We start from the raw sequence: 17,535 nt of genomic DNA on the forward strand, positions 1-17,535 counted from the left end.
ACAAAGCAGAAAGGCCCAGAAAAAAGACATTACATGCTTGAGAACAATTAAGAGGTAAACTCAGGACCTTTGGAAGAGCAGCCAATGCTCTTAACCACTGAACCATCTATCCAGCCCCCCCCCCCTTTTTTTTCTTTGTCATTTCTTAAGATGGGGGCGGAATCAAAACGGGATAAATAATGTTTCATTTTTATGTCTTTTTTCTATATCTTCAATTGGAGATATCAAGAAGGTAGGTGAATACATTAGTCTATAACTAAAGATGAAATACTTGCCAAATAATAAGAAATTTGGAACTAACTACAACTAACTCCAAAAAATTTTGAAGAGATGATACTTTACAATTCAGGATACTAGGTAAAATTATCCAGTAAGTTTATTTATTACTGATTAAAAAGGAGAGATCCTGGGTTACTTCAACATTTACAATTGACAGAAAGAAATCAGAAAGGGCACCAAGATGAAACAGTTACAGGCTGGCTATGCTCAATTCCTAGTGTGGAAGTGGGGAAGATAGAATATCCAATAAGAAAAGGAGAAAAATGACATAACAAATACCAATATAACTAATCAAATGAAGACTGAAAACTGGTTAACGATATTAGTATGGTGGTTTGAATATGCTTGGCCCAGGGAGTACCACTATTAGGAGGTATGGCCTTGTTGGAGTTGGTGTGGCCTTATTGGAGGAAGTGTGTCATTGTGGGAGTGAGCTTTGAGAGCCTTCTCCTAGCTGTCTGGAAGTCAGTCTCTTCTCTTGGCTGTCACTGGATCAAGATGTAGAACTCTCAGCTCTTTCTACAGCATCACATCTGCCCGGATGCTTCCTGCCATGATAATGAACAGAACCCCTGAATCTTTAAGCCAACTCCAATGAAATGTTTACCTTTTTTTTTTTTTTTTTCGAGACAGAAACTCTCTGTGTGGCCCTGGCTGTCCTGGAACTCACTTTGTAGATCAGGTTGGCCTCAAACTCAGAAATCTGCCTGCCTCTGCCTCCCAAGTGCTGGGATCAAAGTTGTGCGCCACCACCACCCAGCTATATTTACCTTTATAAGAGTTGCCTTGGTCATGGTGTCTCTTCACACAATAAAGCCCAAACTAAGACAATTGGCAAAACTAAAAGTAACTGCCTTAACAAAATATGTTATTACTGCAAAAATGAGTGCTGTAGCTAGTGATCCCCAAACAGACTAAAAGAAAGACCCTGAGAACTCTACAGATAACTCTTCAATGGAACTGTTCTCTAAATTAAGAAAGCCAGGCTCTAGATTCAACACATAAAAGAGACACTGATTATTTTCATGAAAATTGTTAAGATTTTAGGCTTATCTGTATTTTCTATATGAGTGTTTTACCTGCACACACACACATACACACCATGTAAGTGCCTGGTACCCAGAAGTCAGAAGGCATCAATTGATCCTCTGAAATTAAGAGTTATGGATGGCTGTAAGCCACAATGTAGGTGCTTAATGCCAAAGAGGTCAAAAGTGGGCATCATTCAGAACGCCTGGCACTAGAGTTAGACGGCTATGAGCCTTCCTTCAAATCCCTGAAAAAGTACACACCAATTAACAGTAAAAATGTGCAGGATAGCTGGGCTTGGTGGCGCACGCCTTTAATCCCAGCACTTGGGAGGCAGAGGCAGGCGAATTTCTGAGTTCGAGGCCAGCCTGGTCTACAGAGTGAGTTCCAGGACAGCCAGGGCTACACAGAGAAACCCTGTCTCAAAACAAAAAACAACAACAAAAAAACAACAACAAAAACCAAAAACAAACAAACAAACAAAAAAATGTGCAGGATGAGGGATGGAGAATTGGCTCAGTGGTTAAGAGCACTGGCTGCTCTTTCAGAGGATCCAGGTTCAATTCCTAGAACCCACATGACAGCTTACAATTGTCAAGTTCAAGGAAACCTGATACCCTCATACACACTAACATCTAGGCAAAACACCAACGCATATAAAATCTAAGTAAATAAATATGTAAATTGTTAAAAAAATTTATAAATATGCAGGATGAATTCAATCATGTGAGACATGAAAGTAACAGCCCTTGGTGGTGTTCAATCATATGGTAATAAATTCCCTAGTTGGTAGTGGCTCTTTGAAATGTTTCTTGGGTAGTATAACACTAAAGGACTAAGTACAAGCAAAAAGAGAAGTAAAAGATGACTCTCATCTGACTTCATTATAAACTATTATTATCACATTCCTTAAAATCCTTTATTGGATAAAGATTTTCTTCCTGACTTTATTAGTTATTTCCACTTTAGTGGATCATTCCCATAAGAATACTACAGAGCTGTAATCTGCTTAATCAAAAAAATTCTTATGAGCTTAAAAGGTGGCTCTGCAGTTAAAAGAACTTACTGTTCTTTCAGAGGACCAGGATTCACTTCCCACCATGTACATGATGGCTTACAACCATCTGCAATTTTAGTTCCAGAGGATTTGGGGATGTCTATGGCCCCCCCTGCAGGCATGAGGCACATACCCAGTACACCCACATGATATCTGGAAAACATTCATACATAGAACATAAAAATCAAAATCTTTAAAACAAAGTGTAATTTTCAGAAAAAAAGTACTAGCAATCGTAACTTTAGCTTTAGAAGTTATGATTAGGGCTGGTGAGATGGCTCAGTGGGTAAGAGCACCCGACTGCTCTTCCGAAGGTCAGTTCAAATCCCAGCAACCACATGGTGGCTCACAACCATCCGTAACGAGATCTGACTCCCTCTTCTGGAGTGTCTGAGGACAGCTACAGTGTACTTACAATAAATAAATAAATAAATAAATAAATAAATAAATAAATAAATAAAATAAATCTTTAAAAAAAAAAAGAAGAAGTTATGATTAATTAAGTTAACCTGTGCACATCTAATACCAGCATGAGGCAGAGGAACAGGGAGGAGGCAGAGGCAGAGGCAGAGGCAGAGGCAGAGGCAGAGGCAGAGGCAGAGGCAGAGGCAGATCTTTCTGAGTTCAAGAACAGTCTGGTCTATAGAGTGAGTTCCAGAATAGCCAAGGCTACACAAAGAACTCCTGTCTTGAAAGACAGGAAGGAAGGAAGGGAGGAAGGAAGGAAGGGAGGGAGGGAGGGAGGGAGTTCACAATGTCCTGAGGTTACTACTATTCTCTGCTTTATAAAGAAAGCAGACTTGGGCCTCAGTAGGTAAGGACACTGACACCAATCCCAATGACCTGAGATGACTTACTCTCCAAGAGCTATGCAGAAGACGTGGTAGAAGAGAAAAACTAACCCCAAAAGTTGATCTAGAATCTCCACAGGAAATATGGCAGGTACAAACATAAATTCTCAAACACACACACATGAAATGAAATAGAAATAAGCACAAAACACATACTCTTTTCTTTGTTTGTTTTTGTGTTTTAAGACAGTTTTACTAAATAGAAAACCTGGCTGTCCTGGAAATAGCTCTGTGGACCAGCAGACTGGCCTCAAACTCAAGATATTTGCCTGCCTCTGCCTCCTACTACTGGGATTAAAAGCATGCATCACTGTGCCCATCAAAAACACATACTCTTAAAAATTCGAAAAACAATCAGTATAAAAATGAAGTAATCTTCGTATTGAGAGGCCAAATCTTTTAAGTTCAGACTCTATTTTAGAAAACCTGACCTAAGTTTGAACTCAGACAAACTAAGAGGTAGTACATAACATTAGCTTCCAAGTTACCCCCCAACAAAACCCAAACCTAGCTCCAGTCTCCAGGTTACACCCCAACAAGACCAGCATCTCCAGGTTATTCCCCCAACAAACCTATACTCCCAGGTTACAAGCCTACCCTCTGCCTAACAATAACCAATGGAAACAGGAATTAAGTTTATATTAAAGGCCATGGTAACTTTCCAATCAGATGCTTGCACACACACACACACACACACACACACACACCTGCTTGCAGCCTTCTATAAAGCCTAGCCCTGATAGATATTTGGGGCTCCCTCTCCACCAAACCATCCTGCATGACAGCGGTGCACTGACGGGCCTGACCTAGCTCAAATACAAAGGTCCTACTCTGACTGCATCGAATCGGCTCCTGTCTGGTTTCTGGAGATTGCTAATATTTCCCTGGAACTACAGTATATTTCATATAAAAATTTAAATTTTTATATGAAACACTTTATCAGGGAAATATTTCTAAGATGACCAGATACTGTACTTAATAAACAGACTTTATATGTATGTCATGCTCACATGTGTGTGCATGCATGTAGAGAGGCCTAAGGCTGACAACAAAACTCTCTTCCTCAATCACTCTCCATGTTACACATTAAATCTAGCTAAATACAGACCATCATTTTTGCTATAATACCTAAGTTACCTTGCTCAGGGATTTGGACCTTGTGATGTCTATTCTTGGTTGTCAACTTGAGTACATCTACAATTATATACATATACATTCATGCATATAAAATTAAAAAAATAAAAAGAAAACCGAGTTACTTCTGAATTACTGGGAGTATATAGACTAGGCAAGTGAGTAAAAACCACATGTCTAAGTCTCATTTTACCCTTTCATCTCGTCTTGACTCAGCCCAGAGCTGGGAAGATGGATTTAGACAGAAGCCATTATTTTGTCTGGTCATCACATGATTTGCAATTTAAGTAAATGATTAAGGTATTTATACTTCATGTTTAATGGTTTCTAATTTTACGTGAATACTAATTGTTGAAACTTTGTTTATAATCTTACAGTCTGACAATGCTTTCATTGCTTAAATTTTTTATTAAATTTGGGAATATAACTCATCGGTGAAAGCACTTGTTGCACAGGTATGAAGAACAGTGTAGGAGCCCAGAATCTAAAACCACTTGGGTTTCCTGGTTGTGGCAGTTTGTATTAATTAGGGTCCTCTAGAAGAACAGAACTAATAGAATGAATATATATATGATTTATGTCTATGCACCAATGTGCTTGGCTGGTATGTATGGGTGCCAGAAGAGGGCACCAGATCTTTAAAAGTGGAGTTATAGATGGTTGTCATCTGTCTTCGGGGTTTTGGGAATTGAAACCCAAGTCCTCTGGAAAAGCAGCCAGTGCTCCTACACTGAACTATCTTTCTAGTCCAAGAACTAAACATTTAAGATGTTACTAATGCATACTATTAAATATAAATGCATAGTCAAAATTATAAAAACAGTGATTAAAAACTACTAAAATAAAGAAGTCTGGGAATAAACAAAACTAGCTCTGAATAATCATCTCCAATTTGGGGCTCAAAACTACACTTTTAACCAGTCACTTCAGCTTTCTCCCTCAGCACCTGGGAGTAGTGGCGCACGCCTTTAATCCCAGCACTTGGGAGGCAGAGGCAGGCAGATTTCTGAGTTCAAGGCCAGCCTGGTCTACAAAGTGAGTTCCAGGACAGCCAGGGCTACACAGAGAAACCCTGCCTCAAAAAATCCAAGGGAAAAAAAAAAAAAAGAAAGAAAACCTCTACATAGCAATAGAAACAATCCCAGTGAGAAGACAGACAACGGAATCAGAGATTTCTGCTAATCATGTATATGAAAAGGAATAATATTCAGAATATATAAAGAATTTTTATTAAACCAAAAGACCCTAGATAATCTGACTATAACCCGGAGAAAGGACTTAAAGATTGAGATTTCTTCAAAGACTTGACAGTCAATCAAGGCAGATTAGGACATGTTTACCTAACAAGTTGTGAGGCCATCAGCCACCAAGCCTTAGGGAAGGACGACCCATTGGAAGATATTTCCCTGCTGCTACCTGAGATGCTAGCAAGTTTTCTGACCTTTTAATTCTTTAACTGGCATAGAAAATGTACCTCAAGCCAGGCGTGGTGGTGCACGCCTTTAGTCCCAGCACTCGGGAGGCAGAGACAGGCGGATTTCTGAGTTCGAGGCCAGCCTGGTCTACAAAGTGAGTTCCAGGACAGCCAGGGCTACACAGAGAAACCCTGTCTCGAAAAACCAAAAACCAAAAAAAAAAAAAAAAAAAAAAGTGGAAAATAAAGTTGCCATATTCTGCAAGAATACCACGTAAAGAATACATCTTTGAGAAGTGTCACATTCATCATCCAGTTTACTGAAGAGATGATGTGGTTTGTGCTTTTTATTTGTTTTATTTTTGGTGTTTGATTTTTACAGTTTTCTATGTTTCCTAAATACTAACCTCTGCCTTATGGAGAGTTAGCAAATATCCATTCCCCTCACTTTCAATTTCATGGTAATCCTTGTCAAACCTTGGTATTGTAGCCAGGCTGACCTGGAACCAGGCACTGTAGACCAGACTAACCTTGAGCTTGCATGTATCTCTTCTCAGTGCTGAGATCAAAGATGTATGTCACCACAGCCCAGCCTGTCCCTTTATCTTTAAATGTTTTTCCTATGCTTTTCTCTGGCAATTTCAAAGATCCTTAAACTCTTTAATCAATTCTTAATGTTGTGTAACATGGAAGACATGGATATTGCTTTATTCTTCTGTGTGTGGAAATCCAGTTTTCCCAGCACTAAGTTAGTAGGCTCTTTCCCAATACACTTTTCTACAGCCTTTTCGAAGGGAAAGCAGGTGGTTACAGCACAATGGGTTTGTTTTCAGGGTCCTTAAGTATACTGCATTGGTCTACATGTTTGTCTTTGTGCCAATACCATTCTGGTTTTCTCACTAGACTCTGGAATATGATTTGAGAAAAGATACTATAATACCTCCAGCACTGTTCTTTCTGCATAAAATTGTCTTAGCTATTTATGGTCTTTATGTTTCAATATTAACCTTTTTCTAATTTTGTGAAGAACACCACTAGGATTTTGATGGAGAGTACACTGAATTTGCAGAACACTTTGCTAATATAGACGTTTTTATAGTACTCTTGCCAATTCATGATCATGTGAATCCTTTCCAAATCTAGTGTCTTCTCTGCCTTTTTTCAGTGTTCAGAGGTTTTTGTTTTTGTTGTTTGTTTGACTTTGGATTTATGTATAGGAGTGCACTGTCACTCTCTTCAGACACACCAGAAGAGAGCATCGGATTCCATTACAGATGGTTGAGAGCCACCATGTGGTTGCTGGGAATTGAACTCAGGACCTCTGGAAGAGCAGTCAGTGTTCCTAACTGCTGAGCCATCTCTCCAACCCCACAGACTTTATTATAAAGGTCTTTCACTTCTTGCTTATGTTTATTCCTAGAGTTGGTCTGTTTCTGGTTTTGTTTTGAAATTATTATGGAAGAGATTTTTTTCCTTTTTCTTTCTTGGCACATTTATTGCTCATATATTAAAAAGTTACTGATTTTTGTAAGTAAAGTTTGTGTTCTACAACACTGTCAAAAACATTTCTCAAGTATTAGAGTTTTATGCTGGGATCCTTAGGATCTTTTAAGCACGTGATCATACCACCTGAAAATAGAAATTAATTTGATTGCTTTCTTTCCTATTTGTATTTCTTGTATTTGCTTTATCTTAGGCTCTACACTGACTGAGAGTGGCATCTTTGTATCATTCCAGACATGGAGGAAGTCATCTCAGATTTCCCCAAAATGTTCAGTGTCCATTTGCTGTATGTAGTTTTTATTACATGGAAACTGCTACTTCACGTCCTAGTTACTTCAGGACTTTTTACCATAAAGGGATGCTGAACTTTTTCTGTCCTTTAGTCTATTTTTATGCTGAATTATACTTCCTGTCAGCAAGAAGCAAGTTTCAGCACCTGAAAAATGAAAAAAAAAGAGATAAAAAAGGAGGACAAGGACTGCAGCTAGGTATGGTGGAGTCTCAAGAAAATGTATTGTAGATAAAGGGAGAGCACTACCAGAGGCAGGGGCATCCGGGAAGACTCCAAAATGAACCTGACCCTGAGGCAGGTGTGAGGAGGAACGGAGGGAGAGCCAGAAGTAAAACATGGACAAAAGGGCCAAGTGAGCGAACCACTGAACTATATAGGGAGGGGCCGCTGGGGAAGGCAGCCCATCCTCAGGGCTGGACAACTATACATATGGGGGTGAGTATGCCAGCCACACCGCGTAACAGTTAAGGACTGAGAGATGCTGAGAGAACCTGGAGGCCATGTCCACTATGATATGTTAAATAGGCACCTCAGCTATTCATTTTTACAGGGTTTGAGACCCAGTAGTATAACTTTAATAAAGTAAGATTGTTCATGACATATGAACTTCTTAATGTGTTCCTGAATCCACTTTGCAAAAGGGTTGAGAATGTTGACTCTCACTAGAATAATTAATATATTATGGGGTGAGGAGTGTGTGTGTGTGTGTCCTGAACAGAATGAGTTTGTTGGTTTTCCATCTATTTCTATTATATTCTATTATAACAGAGAACCACTGGTGTAAAGTGTTCACTTAAGATTTGGTAAGTTCCAGGACAGCCAGGGCTACACAGAAACCCTGTCTCGAAAAACAAAACAAAAAAAGATTTGGTAGACTCCAGAAGTGAGTGTGTCCAGTCTGAGCTGGCCTGAGCTTTACTCGGAGACAGTTTATTAGCATTTCAATTTTGTTGATTGTTCTGGATCTGTGCCTTTTCATTTGATAAGTCATATATGTCTAGGAATTCATCCATTTCCTCTCCAACATTTTCCAGTTTTTTTTTTCCTTTGAAACATAGATTTGAAAAGCACTTTCTAGTGAATCTCTTTTTCACTAGAATCTGTAATAACCCCCCCCCCTTTTTTCATCTTATTTTATTAATTTGGTACTTCTCTCTCTTTTTACATTAGCACGGCTGGGGATTTCTCAATACCCATCTTTTTCTCTCAGAGAATCAATTCTGCTTATATGTAACATTCTTTTAATTTCTGTATCATTATGTTTTTGCTTTGATCTTTATTATTTAGTGTTTACTACTTTAAGGTTTGAATTTCTCTCAAACCTTGAAGTGTATCATTAGGTTATTTGAGGTATTTCTGGATTTTAGCTTTTAAGATTTTTTTATTTTATTTAAATGAGTACACTGTAGCTGTCTTCAGACACACCAGAAGAGGGCATCAGATCCCATTACAGATAGTTGTGAGCTACCACTTGGTTGGTAGGAATTGAACTCAGGACCTCTGGAAGAACAGTCAGTGCTCTTAAGCCCCTGAGCCATCTCTCTACTCCATACTTTTTGTTTTTTAAAGATTCTCATTATGTAGCCCTGGCTGGCCTACAACACGTTATATAGATCAAGCAGACCTTAAACTCACAGAGATGTCTCCACTCCAACGCCCAATGCTGGGATTAACATGCCTGACCTTTAAATTAAAAAAAAAAAATTTTTTTTTAAGATTTATTTATTTTATGTAAGTGAGTACATTGTTGCTGTCTATAGACACACCAGAAGAGGACATTAGGTCCCATTACAGATGGTTGTGAGCCACCATGTGGTTGCCAGGAATGGAACTCAGGACCTCTGGAAGAACAGTCGGTGCTCTTAACCACTGAACCATCTCTCCAGCCCCCTAAAAATGTATTTTTGTTTGTTTGTTTGTTTGTTTTCGAGACAGGGTTTCACTGTGTAACTCTGGCTGTCCTGGAACTCACTCTGTAGACCAGGCTGGCCTCGAACTCAGAAATCTGCCTGCCTCTGCCTCCCTAGTGCTGGGATTAAAGGCGTGTGCCACCACTGCCCGACTAAAAATTTATTTTTAATTATGTATTTTTCTATGTCTGTATAGGGTATATATACATAAATACAATTGTCCTGGGGGGGGGTCAGAAAAGGGCACTGGACTCCCCTGAAGCTGAAGTTACAGTGACTGTGAACTGTGCATGTAGATGTTAGGAATTGAACTCAGGTAAATATGAAAAAAACAGTGCTCTGGAAGAACAATGTGTACTTTTAACTGCTGAGCCATCTCTCTATCTCTTATTTTTCTTTTAATGTACGCTACTTTACTAATGTATTGATGCAGTTTCTAGCATTTATCTTCTAGCTTTATTGTACTTTTACCTGAAAGGAAAAAGTTAGATTCTTTCATATAAGCAAACACTTATTTTGTATCTGAAAATGCATATTTAAAGAAAGAATACATATAATACATATTCTGCTTCTATTGGATGAAATATTCTACAGATATCTACCAAGTCCTCTTGAATTGTAATATAGTTTAACTGTTTAATATATTAAGGACATGTAGCTCACAACTGCTGACATGTGCACTGCGCTCCCACTTTTTCTGCAGTGTCTAAGACATCACAGTCCCCAAAGGAGTGACTTCCCTGCTCCTACAAAGAAAGAAATCAAAGATGAGATGACCTTTCTACTTCATCCTAAGATGGGACCATGTGCAGAGTGGTTTATATTACATACTGATGACTGGGAGTGTAATTTATTGAACATTTGCACTGGGAATTAAGTTAAGTTCTTATTCCATGCTTGGACAACATTGAGAAATGTTTTGTCTTTCAAATAATAACATCTCAGTTTTCTACCAATATTATGTCCCTAAATAAATTTAAAGCTTTAGTTTTAGTTTTACCATTTCCTTACACATACATACACACACACACACACACACACACACTCTCACACACTACTATGGTTTTTTTTTTTGTGTGGCTTTTAAAAACATTTCAGGTCTGGTGAGATGGCTCAGTGGATAAGGGCATTGACTGCTCTTCCAAAGGTCCTGAGTTCAAATGCCAGAAACCACATGGTGGCTCACAACCACCAATAATGAGATCTGGCATCTTCTTCTGCTGTGTCTGAAGTCAGCTACAGTGAACTTATGTATAATAATAAATAAATCTAAAAAAAAAAAAAAAGAAATTATGGCCGGGCATGGTGGCGCACGGCTTTAATCCCAGCACTCGGGAAGCAGAGGCAGGCAGATTTCTGAGTTCGAGGCCTGCCTGGTCTACAGAGTGAGTTCCAGGACAGCCAGGGCTATACAGAGAAACCCTGTCACCAAAAAAAAAAAAAAAAAAAAAAAAAAAGTTTCTAGCCAGGTAGTGCTGGCTCATGCCTATAATCCCAGCACTTGGGAGACAGAGGCAGGCCGATCTGTGAGTTTGAGGCTAGCCTGGTCTACAGAGAAAGTTCCAAGTCAGACAGTGCTACATGGAAAAAACATATCTTGAAAAATCAAAAGCATTTATCTCCTCAATTATATGTTTACAGGTTGTTTGCCTATGTGTACATATGTGTGCTGTGCATATTCATAGATGCCGGAGAGGGTGCTGGAAACCAAACCCAACTCCTCTGGGAAATATCAAGGACTTTCAAGAGCTGAGCCATCTCTTAAGCCCCAAGTTTGTTTGGTTTTTTTTTTTTTTTTGAGATAGTTTACTCATACTACAGTTCTAGTCGGACTGCAGCACACTATGTAGTACAGGCAGACCTTTATAACTTATAGTCCTCCTGCTTCAGCATCCCAAACACTGACCTAGCATTTACACCTATTTCTGAATTGCAAAGAATTCAACTTGCAAAACCAAAGAACTAAAAGGAACTAAGCATGTCTCAGTGGTTAAAGGAACTAAGCAATGTCTCAGTGGTTAAGTGCATTTGCACAGGTCCAGGGTTTAGTTCCTAGTACCTAAGTCAGGTGGCTCACACAGTCTGTAACTACAGAGGATCTAAGTATCTGACCTCTCTGGTCACCTATATTCACAATGCATACATCCCAAACACATACAGTATGGGATGCATATGTCCCATACACATACAGTATGTAGAGACAGATGGATCTCTATGAGTTTGAGGCCAGCCCAGTATATACAGTGACTTCCAGACACCCAGGACTATGTAGAAATAATTAATCTCAAAAGTAGTAGTAGTAGTAGTAGTAGTAGTAGTAGTAGTAGTAGTAGTAGTAGCAGTAGCAATAGCAGTACTAGTAGTAGTAGTAGTAGTAGTAGTAGTAGTAGTAGTAAAATAAAAAATACACTTTTAAAGAAACTGACTTGAATAAGTTACTGAACAGAAATAAAATTAAGTTACTAAGAAGTTTTTTTTTGTTTTGTTTGTTTGCCTTTTGTTTGTTGTTGTTGTTGTTTGGTTTTTCGAGACAGGTTTTCTCTGTGCAGTCCTGGTTGTCCTGGAACTCACTCTGTAGACCAGGCTGGCCTCGAACTCAGAAATCTGCCTGCCTCTGCCTCCCAAGTGCTGGGATTAAAGGCGTGCCCCACCACCGCCCAGTGCCTTTTGTTTTTTTGAGACAGAGTTTCTCTGTATAACCTTGGCTATACTAGAATTCACTCTGTAAACCAGGCTGCTGACCTTGCTTGCACTCATGGTGACCTGCTAGGATTAAAAGTGTGCACCACCACTGCTCAGCTTACTATGAAATATTTTAAAGAGTGTTATTGTATAACAATGTCCTAAAACATTCAGTCTCACTGTTTGAATTACAGAGGTGGGTGGGGAGGGTGCACTGGAATTTAGTTACCCATGGAGATGAGAGGCACAGGATATTTTAATTAGAGAACATCTCTCTGGTCTCTACAGAGAAGTGAAGACTCAAGATGTTCTAAATGGAGTCTCTGTACTGGGGAAGTTAACAATTCAGGAGCTTCATCAAATCCCTAAAACACATCAGATATACTAGACCCCTACTCTCTACCTCACGGTAAGCATAAGAACTACTCTTGCTGGGCAGTGGTGGCGCATGCCTTTAATCCCAGCACTCAGGAGGCAGAGGCAGGCAGATTTCTGAGTTCGAGGCCAGCCTGGTCTACAGAGTGAGCTGCAGGACAGCCAGGGCTACACAGAGAAGCCCTGTCTCGAAAAACCAAAAAAGAAAAAACAGAAACTAGCCAGGCTGCCTGGAAACAAAACAAAACAAACTTTCTACCTACTGAGGGGCTTGCTTACAAGCACTGAAGTGAGCTCCAGGTGACCTTGAGTGTCACCCACGCTGGGGTAGGATGTTGAGAATACCATTTCTGCTGAAAAGGGAGGGAGGGAGGGAGAGAGGGAGGGAGGGAGGGAGGGAGGGAGGGAAGAAGACAATTCATTTGTTAGGTGATGGATGGATGGATGGATGGATGGACAGACAGACAGAAAGGAAAATTCATGCTCTAAGTTAAGACTGGTGGTATCCATTTGCAGACTATCACCAGTTCTCTATCTGGGGTGAATAGACATTTATTCACTAGTGGTACATAAGTATTAACCATTATCAGTTTCTGTAGTTGTTGACACAGTGTCAATATTTAATAGATCACCTCAATTTATTTTCTTTCTTTCTTTCTCTCTCTCTCTCTCTCTCTCTCTCTCTCTCTCTCTCTCTCTCTCTCTCTCTCTCTTTCTTATGTTTTTCTGTTTTACAAGACAGGGTAGCCGAGCGTGGTGGCACACACCTTTAATCCCAGCACTTGGGAGGCAGAGGCAAGCAGTTCTGAGTTTCTGAGTTCAAGGCTAGCCTGGTATACAAAGTAAGTTCCAGGACATCCAGGGCTATACAGAGAAACCCTGTCTCGAAAAACCAAAAAACAAAAACAAACAAACAAACAAAAACAAGACAGGGTGCTTGTCCTGGAATCATTTGTAGACCAGCTTGGCCTCAAACTCACAAAGATCTGCCTACCTCTGCCTCCTAAGTACTAGGATTAAAGGAGTGCACCACCATGCCCAGCTAGCATAGCTCAATTTTAAGAACAAATACAATTTAAAAACATTTTTTAAGGCTGAGTATGTGGCTTAATGCATGAAGGCTTGAATTTGATCATCCTCACTATAAAAAATGAATAAATTTAATTTTTTTAATGAGGTGAAGACACTGATGTCTCACAACAGGTAAAAAATACTTGAAGAATATGCCTAACAACCTAATTCCAATCCCTGGAACCAACAATGGAAGGAGAACAGACTCAGACCTCACATATGTGCAGTGTAGCATGTGTGCACCTGCTTTCTTTTGTGGGCAGCTCCTCCTGTTTTCCCTCACCCCAATACAAATAAGTAAAATCATTTTATAATTTTCTAAATGAAAAAAATAGCTTATTAATTGAATTGGCTTGTTTGCTTGTTTTTAAGTAAATATATATAACTTTGTTTAAGGTCCATTGCTGTGTATTCTTTGTATTCTTCCAATGCTGTAATTGGAAGAATTTCATTCATAAAATGCTAAAACTAAGCAAGGTGTGGTAGTTCATGCTACTAAACATGGGAGGTAAAGACAGGGTGAACAATGTTTCAGGAATAGCCTCAGCTACATAGAGAATCTGGAAGTTGGTCTGGGCTACAAGTGACCATGTCTCAAAAGAGCCAAGCACAAAAGGTAGAATATGCCTGAAATTCTAGCACGAGAGAGATCAGAAGCCCAATGTCATAATGACCCAACATTTTAATATGTATTAAAACCCTATCTCAAGGAAGAATAAAATTCAGGAAATAAATGATGAAGGGTTTAATAGGGATTGAAGATTTAGATAAACATGCATTCAGACTATCACTTTAAAGCTAAACTGTAGGCAACAGAGAGATGGTTCATTGATTAAGAGCATTGACTGTTCTTCCAGAGTATTCTATTCCAAGGACCTACATGGTAGCTCATAATCATATGCAACTCTAGTCCCAGGGAATCAGACGCCCTCTTCTGACCTCCACAGGCACCAGCTACTGATATGGTACACATACATACATGCAGACAAATCACTCATACACATAAACTAATAAAATTTAAAAATAAAAAATAAATAAACCATACTATCAAGCCTTAGTTTATTTTTTTCTCGTAAGTAAAAATATAATCAGAGTATATTATCTTCAGCCAGCTGACCATTATAGGAAATAACACACCTAATAATAATTTCCTTCTGATCCTTACTAAAGAATCTTCACTTTCATTATAAAGCAAAAACAGACTCAAGACTCAGCAACGGAGCTATGATTTCCAGGTTTCTTTGAAGCTACTTTGGCAAATAAGATAAATAAGTATTCAGGGTGCACTTCCAGACTGATTAAATTGGGTGTGGTGGCACACACTTGTAATCCCTACACTAGGAGGCTATGCTGACTAACTTGACACAAACCATCAGAGAAGAGGGAGAGTTAAATTCTAGTTGCTATATTGTAATATCTGACTGCTTTCCCGACCACCAATGATGAGTTCAAAGACAAGCAGAGAAATCAAGTTGGCCCCCAATCATCTTTCTATATTAACTTGCAATTTTAAATGAATACACACATATAAGAAAGTAAAAAGAAAACAGAAATATCTACTCTAGTATGCATAAATATTCTTTTATTGAAACTGACAATAGTATCAAATTAGTTTACAAAATGGTTATTTCTGTTTGCTGACTGAACTATTCAAATTGAAAGGACTGTTCAATGTTTTGACGTAAGCTTCTTTTTCAATATATGATTTTTATCATACTGTCAAATAAAACCAAGACAGAAACTTTTAAATACAATTATATAAGAAGGACAAACTTCGCCAGGCATGGTGGCACACGCCTTTAATCCCAACACTCAGGAGGCAGAGGCAGGGGGATTTCTGAATTCGAGGCCAGCCTGGTCTACAGAGTGAGTTCCAGGACAGTCAGGACTGCACAGAGAAACCCTGTCTCAGAAAAAAAAAAAAAAAAAAAAAGACAAACTTCTGGAGGACAGAATGCTCAGTGGTTAAAGCACTGCTGCTCTTTGGACCTGTCTTGATTACACACACACGACACCTTACAACCATCTTTAACTCTAGGGGATCCAACACATACCAGACATGGATGTAGTACACAGACATACATGCGGGCCAAATACCCATATACATAAAATAAAATCAAAAGAAATGAAGTCAATCAATAGTTTAGATAGCTTAGCAGTTAAGAGCATATACTGTTCTTGCCGAGAGCGTGAGTTCACTTCCAGCACTTATGTTAGCCCATTTGTAAACACCAGCATTGTGAGGCTCTAACGCTTATAACCTCCTCCAAGACTTGTACTTACATGCATAGACAAAGTCACACACAGACACAAAATTTTAAAAAAGGTTTTTTTAAAGGTCAACCAAGGTAGGCATAGTGGTAAATATCTTTATTTCCAACACTCAGAAGGTAAAAACAAGTCTCTCTGAGTTCAAGGCCAGCCTTATCTACCTATACTGAGTTCCAGACAAGCTTGGACTACATAGTGAGGGCCCACCCATCTGAAAGTCCAAACAAAACTGCTTTCTGGAAGTACTACAAAGTCAAAAGACCTGTAATCTTTTGCTGAAGACTCTGAAATTTTGTTCTTTACTTCATCACCATTACTGTGAAATACTTTGTTGTACATCTAAAATGTTTCTTCTGAGGATGGAGTCATTTGTTCAGGGACAGAACACTTGCTTAGTTTATATACAAAGCCCTGAACTTAAACCACAGGACCAAAACCAATCAATCAATCAATCAATGTATGTTTCTTCTAGCTAGACTCTACTGCTTGAAACAAGGACATACAATTGCTAAATCCACTGAAAAGTAGAAGAATTCTTTATATTGTTATCATTCAAAAAAATGAGGTGGTGGTGGCACACGCCTTTAATCCCAGCACTCCGGAGGCAGAGGCAGGCGGATTTCTGAGTTCGAGGCCAGCCTGGTCTACAAAGTGAGTTCCAGGACAGCCAGGGATATACAGAGAAACCCTGTCTTGAAGGAAAAAAAAAAAGTTACCAAATTTATTACAAAGAGAAGAAGAGAAGAGACATACTTATAGATCTGTAAAATTCAAAGAAACACATTTTAGATTGACAGCCAGGCAGTAGTGGCACACTCGCCTTTAATCCCATCACTCAGAAGGCAGAGGCAGGCAGATCTCTCTGAGTTCAAGGCCAGCCTGGGCTACAGAGCAAATTCCAGGAGAGCCAGGGATACACAGAGAAACCCTGTCTAGGAAAAAAAGAAATGAAAAAAGAAAAAAAAAAAGATTTCTAGATGACAAAACTTACCATACTTACACAAGTATAGAAACATCCTGTAAAATTCATCAATTCTATTCTTAGTATTTATTTTATAGAAATATTTGAACAAGTAAACAATGTATTTAGCAAAAGATATTCACTGTTGTTTATAATGAAAAATTAAGATTCTATGTTTATAAAAGGGAAGCTGGTTACAGTATAGCCCTGTAATAAAATACCCAATAGCAATAAAAAAAAGACATACACTAGATCTTTTTTTACTGATGCAAAAAGATGTCTACATAGGTGACTTAAAAAGAACAGGAATAATATTCATGTGGTTCCTGAACATAAATCTCATATACTATATGTATGTATACATTTATAGAAAAAGTCTGGAAAGATATATTAAGCTCTTAAAGCTCATTAAATCTTTTGAAAATTATAATAAAAATATTTACTTTCTACTTAATTCACTCTGTACTATAATTGAATGTATTACTTTTATAATCTATCATACAGCATCTAAAAAGATGGAAAACTAAAAAAAAAAAACAAAAAAAAACCTGTAAAAGATGTTAAGTACAATCTATAGCATTCATACTAATACAAAATACTGCTATACTGTAATATAATAAAAACTGAAAGAATATTTACTTAAAAAAAAAAGAATCTAAACACCTCAACTTAATGACACTAAAGCTAAATCAAACCAGACCATCAC

General features: G+C 38.5%; 1 protein-coding gene across 5 annotated transcripts in view; it reads right to left on the reverse strand.

Annotated features, from left to right (window-relative positions):
- Zmym4 (zinc finger, MYM-type 4) overlaps positions 1-17,535 on the reverse strand; it is a 107,559-nt gene that overhangs the window by 68,984 nt on the left and 21,040 nt on the right. The gene's annotated exons all lie outside the window — the stretch shown is intronic.

The sequence above is a fragment of the Mus musculus genome, chromosome 4, assembly GCF_000001635.26.
Source record: "Mus musculus strain C57BL/6J chromosome 4, GRCm38.p6 C57BL/6J".
In the NCBI taxonomy this organism is placed as follows: domain Eukaryota; kingdom Metazoa; phylum Chordata; class Mammalia; order Rodentia; family Muridae; genus Mus; species Mus musculus.